Raw genomic sequence first — 6,901 nt, 5'->3', positions numbered from 1 at the left:
TTCCTTTTCAACTTTTTAAAAAAATGAAGTCTTTGTGAAGAACTTAGCTGGTGATAATAGAAGTAAGGTAATATTGTAATATAATTAAAGAAGGTTCATTCGTTTGATTTGGTCTGGTATATCCAATCTGGTATATAAATATGTGTTTTATCTTTGCTTCTAAACAACTTATATTTCTCTTCCATTCATGCATTAAGAATGGTTTATACATTTCCTTTACAGTAAATAATCAGCTAATCGAAGAATTGAAGACTAGCTATTTTATTAGAATTAGCTATTTTATTAAAGACTGAACTTGAATCAGTTTTATACAAAAAAATTTATTTTAATATTAAGGAAGCTGAATGTAATATAGGAAAAAAGTTTTCATCTTAATTATATTTTAGTGAAATGCTTTTTTTATAATTTCTTAATAGGAATTACAAATAATATATCAGCAAATATCGTTTTTCAATTTCGTTTTTCAAAAGAATACAAAAATTAACAAAAATTAAATTTGAAAAAAGTTAAATTGGAGGAAATTTTAAACAAAATGTTGTACAATGAACTAAAGGGTACATTTTTTGTTGTGTCAATCGTCATCTTAAATTTAAATTTAAACCTAAGATTGATTTATTTAAACCTAAGTCAACAATACAGAAAAAAAACAGGGGCTCTTTGCAGAAAACTGATGCGATTTTCTTAAGTAAGCATGGGAGAAGGATTGGGTGGACGTAAGCATGGAAGAAGGGTATCTTCTACCAAGGAGGAATGGGCCCAAATATTAACAAACACATATTAACGATTATTTGAACGGACTCATATGACTGCAAAATCTATACTCGGTGAAAGGTTTTATCAATCAGTTTTAAAATTATTCTCATTGAATAAGTACATGTGCTACAGATAAGTAAATTTAAATTTGTAAACTGAAAAGTGAAGGGGTTAAGATACATCTTCATGAAAAAAAATTTAAAAAACTTGTTGAAAGCCTCTACACACGTTAAGAAAAAATCTCAATTTTGCTTACTTAATAAACTCTATACATTTTCTCATATTATAAAAAATTCCGTATTACGGAATAAAGTACCTGTACTTGGAATGCATAATCCGTAAAATCCACTTTAAGAGAAATTCCATTTTTACCGTTTATATTATAAAGTAATTTTTACTGTAATATTTTTAATTAGTATAATTCAGTGAATTTAAGGTTAATATTACAATAAAATGTATCTTATATATGATTTTCTTTCCATAACGTATTCTGTTAAAAATGAATTTTTTTGTAACATGTACCGACAACTTGAATGCCGTTAATTTTTACTGAAATTTTATGTGGAATGTTTTGCAGTGTACCATTCTCTAAAATTCCATTCAACTTTTGCAGTTAACAACAAATTCAGGTAAGGTTAGCATTAAAATGTTGAGTTAACTTTTTTTTCAACTGATATGACGGCAATATCGGAAATGAAAATTTATATAAATCATTTTTTATTTATTATATTTTTCCAGATTTATTCAACAGATGCTTAAACTTTGCATTTTTCAAGTAACTAATGCTTTTTCTTATGAAATATATAGATGTTGCAGAACTTTATAATTCAAACTTTTTATGCCATTTTTAAATTAAAAGATTAAATTTTTTTTGTAATTATAAGAAATTATTTTTTGATTGATTTTCCTTTAGGTAAAAGAGTTCCAAATGTGGGAACTCAACATTTTGATTTGGGCAATTACTTTTGGAGATATATTCCCGAGTAAAAATTCTTGATGTTGCCATCAAAACATTTGGATCGTTTATGTTGAGTTCAGTGCGATTTATGATAGTCCAACATCATATGATGGTCACCATCATCCGAAAGTTTCCATAACGCGCTCATGGTTTTTGATATGCCAACAAACTTCCATTATTGCACGATGAAATTGCTACTTTAATAAGGCTGTTCTTATTATGGCTGTTCAGGATCGTTCCAACATTTTATTTCTAAGATACTATGATGGAAATTCATGATGATCCATAATGCACTTCCATGATGGTTTAATAAAAGTTATTGTTGGTTCATCAAGAATATATCATCAAAGCAATTTTTTTATGTTGCTCCATCAAAAATCAGTCCGAATTGTTACATTGGGATGATGGCTGCTCATGATGGTTCCAACATTTGATTTCTAAGAAACTATGAGGAAAATTCGTGATGATCCATAATGGTACAACAATGCTATTCCATGATGGTTTAATAAAAATTCTTGTTGGTTCAACATGATCAAACCATCAAGACAATGTGCTATTCTTATGTTGGACTATCATGAATCAGTCCGAGTTCCTATATTGGGATGATGGTTACTTTTGATTTGGTTAATCAAAAAATATAATGGTTCATGATGGAATTATTGATGGTTACCATCAAGATTATGTTGGTTCATCAATGGTAAACCAAAAACAAATTTGACTTTGGTTGACAAAATCTTACGATATAGCAATCTAAGCTTATTGCAAGCAGCCACAAAGGATCGAAGACCGGCTCTTCGCAACGAAAGTTCAGTGCCTTAACCGCTCAGCCATCATGACTTCTTACAATGTTACTAAGTGATATTTTTTGCCACTTTAGAAATCACGAGTCAATCTTTAATCTTGTTCATATTCGAAAGGAAAAAGTTTAAAGATTTTTATACGTGTGTATTTAGGAAATACGAGTATCATGTCATAAGTGAAGACAACAACATTTAACAGTTGAGATGTGTCGAAAGAAAAAAGACTTCTTCAGATTGCGCAATTTCAAAGATAAAATAGAGCAAGTTGTTTGAATTTATTGTATTTTTACTGCGTGGCTGCTTGAATGTATATATCTACAATTTTTATGTTCTTAAGCAACTGTCACCACAACATCCAAAAAAAAATTTATTTTTTTTTGTATCTCAAGCCACACAACCACTGCAACTTGGCAATTTCATTACAGCAACTTGATTTTTCGTCAATCTATTGGTACTCCATCCTGTTACAGATAATACAGATAAAAGGCGCAAGTTATCTGTAAAGAACTGAACAAGCAGTTCTGAGAATCAGCGAACAAAGCAGGTAGGAAGAACTAATTAAAATCCACTAAGAAATCCATTGTAGTACATTTCTTTATTTAAAAACAAAAACTTGAGGCAAAAAGTATTACTGGAATTAGCTGAGTGTTATATATTGAATTACATCGGCAATTTCTATTACAAGTGAGTAATCGGAGAAGTCTACAAGATTATGAAAACCTGATAAGACTTATTAAATTATTTTAGTACACACAGTAGAAACATACATTTTTAATATAAATAAATTCAATAATTTAAAAAATTAAGAGCAATAAAAAATAACACAGCTTTAAACATGTTCCATTTATTGTACTTTGAGTTAATTTTACATGCATATAATAAGTTTTAACTTCGTATAGTTTAAGGAAGTTTTCAATCGGATAATATCTAGTTTTTAGTCGCACCGTTGAAAAATATACACAGTCGGGAAATATCATAGTCTGGGACTGTCACAGTCGGTAAATGTCACAGTCGCAAAAAGTCACAGTCGAAGATTGCATTCATTTAGAATCACCAAGTCAAGAAATTGATACATTTGGAGTCATAAAATTCCGAGACTTATGTCTAGTTTAGGAATCACCTTGTTAGGAAATTTAATAGTCGCACATTTGTGCATTGTCTCTATTAAGTTTCTCACAATTGGGTGAATGTAGTCTAAGTCGATAGTCAAAGGAAATCTTAAGTCTGGAAATACGTAGATTTTGAATTATATACTCCGGCAATGACATGGTCGGGAATTATCACAGTCGGGAATTGTCACAGTCGGGAATTGTCACAGTCGGGAAATGTCGAAGTCGGGAATTGTCGCAGTCGAGAAGAGTCACAGTCGGGAAATGTTTTGGATTACTTATTACTTCCGTATGAAACACCCAGTAAATAGGCGTCTCACGAAGTAACGGAAATTTCTCTCTTTCTTTTTGGCCTTTTCTCGTTTCTCAGCAAAATCTGGGTTTTTGGCCAATTTTTCCTCCAGAATTTTTGTTAAACGAGAAACATCTCCGCAACTGTAAGAAATAAATATATCCTTTTAAACAATCTAAGAAGAGTAATTTATGTAATTTATATCAGACTTTAATTATATTATTATTTCTTAATCATGCAAGCAACAGATTTTCAACATATACTGTTAAAAAAAAGAATTTTATTTATAACTGCGATAACTATTGAGTTTGACAAGGAATTTTTAGAAATAACGTTGCATTATATCTTATAATAACAAAAATTGTAAGATTTTAATCTGATCTTGAACTTATTATTAATCATTGAAATATCTTATTCTAATCATAATTTTTTTAATGTTACAATCGCAGAGCATTTAATTTTATTATTCAAAGCTTTTGCTTGTATTACCAGTTTATTCTACTTCAAAACATATTTAATTACTATTTATTATTATTTTTGTTTAAAATGAATACATGGAATTAAATAAATAAATTATAAAATATACTTTTCAAGCACATAGAAAAGTATATTAGTGATTTAAATTCAGATTAAAGGAAATGCACTTATTTAAATAAGATCTATAGCAATTACTATACCTTTTTAATCCAACGACAATATCTAGTGATTCCGTTACTTTATTAGCCTTGGCCAATAATTTCTTTTCCCTCGAATCAATCTCGAAGTAATAAAGGCCACATCTGTCACTACTGAAATTAAGGAAGAAAATTTTTAAAATTAATTTAGTATTAAAATTTATGTGTTTTTAGCTAAAAAAGGAAGAAGTAAAAACTTGAACACATTATTAACTTTATATTTAAAGATCGGATTTCCATGAAGACAAAGATCTGTGTGGCTTGAATTATAAGGTCATGAATCAGATGGAAAAATGTTTATTTACATGCATTTCTAGGGGTTGAATAAGAACCTTTATTTTCATAAGAGGGAATGTGGCAATTTTAGACAGTTTATTCAAAAGTTATTCTACGCAAAATATTATTCTTTGCAATCAATTATTATTTTTTAAAAACACAAATGGTTGAAACTTCGTGAATTTTTTCTTGAAAGCAAATATTAAACCAAATTTTATTTATGAAATGCTGAAAGTCAGCGCACAAAATTTGAAAGAATTAATTGAATAGATGTTGAAAAATAAAAATTTAAAAGTATAGACTCTTTACGACAGCAAAATTTGCAAAATGTAAAACTAAATTTAAGGTGCCCGAGCTCTCAACCGCTCTTATGATCGAAACAAAACTGATCTATTGAGACCATGTTTTTTAGATTGTGGTTTCAATCCCTATTTTGAATAATAATGTAGATAAATTGATAATACATTCTCAGATTAAAATATATATATATTTACATTAAAAGGAATTGCATTCAATAAATAAAAAAAACGTATGAGAATAGATGGACAGTAAGAAGTTTTTGCACAAAACTAGATAAGTGCAGAAAATTGAATTTTGCATTTTGGATTAAAAATACTAAAACTCAGCGGCGCGACATCCCATAGGGCCAAGGCCTACTGTGCCCATCTCAGTTTTCTTGACCTTGGGCTCTGGGGTGCAGGAGGAGATGTTCTGGTCAGGTGGTCAGCCGAATGAGGAACCCCCAGTGTTTAGCTCCCAAGCATACTTGGTACTCATTTATCGACCCACTGAAGGAATGAAAGTCTGAGTCAACCTTGCCCAGTCCGCGGATCGAACCAAGGACCTGTGGTACGACAGCGTGAAGCGCTACCGCTCAGCCATCGGGCGTCGCAAAATACTATTTACCAAAAAACTTGTGAAAAGGGATGCTGAAAATATCCATTCTATTTGAGGATGAATGAAATAGAGAATGTATGTTATTAGTTTATGGAAGAAAATAATTTCAAAAATTTAAATAAACAGTTTCGGACAGCAAAAACTAAAATCTGATTTTAATTACCCTTCCACAGCAACAATCTCTTGATCAACAATCACATGTGACTCTCTCGGCTGAATATCAGCCTGCCATTCCTCACTTTTTTCGCTAAAAAAAAAAAGAAAGAAATTAGTGCATGGAATAATTACCACAAGATTAACAAATGCCTTCCTTGTTAAAATTCGTTTCTCAAATTTGTGAAAAAATGTGATAGAATATCTCCAAAGAATATCTAATAGAAATTGAAAACTCTAGGTATAGTGACATGTTCAAAAGAACAGTTCTGAGAACTCATCTTCATTTGTAAATGAACATAGCGGCTAAGTAGAAAAGTGTTGATTACCTATTTAAAAAAATTTTTACTCGTGAAATAAATTTAGGATGGAGGTAAGTGCAGTAAACTTTTATCAAATTAGATTACTTTCTTCGATTATTTAATCGTTATCAATTAATAAATTTTAAATTTTGTCCCGTGTGGTGATGATGGGGCCTTTTTTCATGAAGCATCACATACACGCTGTACACACATACACAAAGAAGCATAAATATACACGCTGTTTCAATTTTGAGCATGCCATTATACCCAGTATTTTGAATACGCGAGTTGTGCGATTCGACTATATTTCATAGTAATTTCGAGAAATTCTGTCTTACAGTATTTACTTGCTGTATTTATTTATGAAAAAGTAAAAGTATTATTATTTTTTTAACTATGTTCATGCCTTGAACGTTTGGGCTGCATATTAATATTTTGTAATTCATCTAGGTCTGATCAGATCAGATTCATTTAGTTTGTATTTTTTAAATAAATTCTAAGTATATAATTCCTATTCATTTCGTTACGAAAGTTTACTTGAAAAAAAAGTACCATATGTTTTAAAAATTGCAAAGTGTATAAAACTTTGTCTAAAATATTTAATCTCAGTAATATTCAAACTATTTAAGTACCTATCCACTATAGCAGCATTTTCATCGGATGAAGATGACTCTCTTGGCTCTATTT

General features: G+C 29.9%; 1 long non-coding RNA gene across 1 annotated transcript; it reads right to left on the bottom strand.

The window, feature by feature from the left end:
• Window positions 1–3,461: 3,461 nt before the first annotated feature.
• LOC139425490 (uncharacterized) lies at window positions 3,462–6,009 on the bottom strand. Its single transcript, XR_011636689.1, has 3 exons — window positions 5,923–6,009; window positions 4,590–4,700; window positions 3,462–4,055 (listed from the first exon to the last, which is right to left on the bottom strand). It is a non-coding gene; the product is annotated as an uncharacterized lncRNA (long non-coding RNA).
• Between the last annotated feature and the right edge of the window lie 892 nt (window positions 6,010–6,901).

The sequence above is a fragment of the Parasteatoda tepidariorum genome, chromosome 4 (assembly GCF_043381705.1).
Source record: "Parasteatoda tepidariorum isolate YZ-2023 chromosome 4, CAS_Ptep_4.0, whole genome shotgun sequence".
Taxonomy (NCBI): Eukaryota; Metazoa; Arthropoda; class Arachnida; order Araneae; family Theridiidae; genus Parasteatoda; species Parasteatoda tepidariorum.
This window is presented reverse-complemented; position numbering and strand designations above follow the sequence as displayed.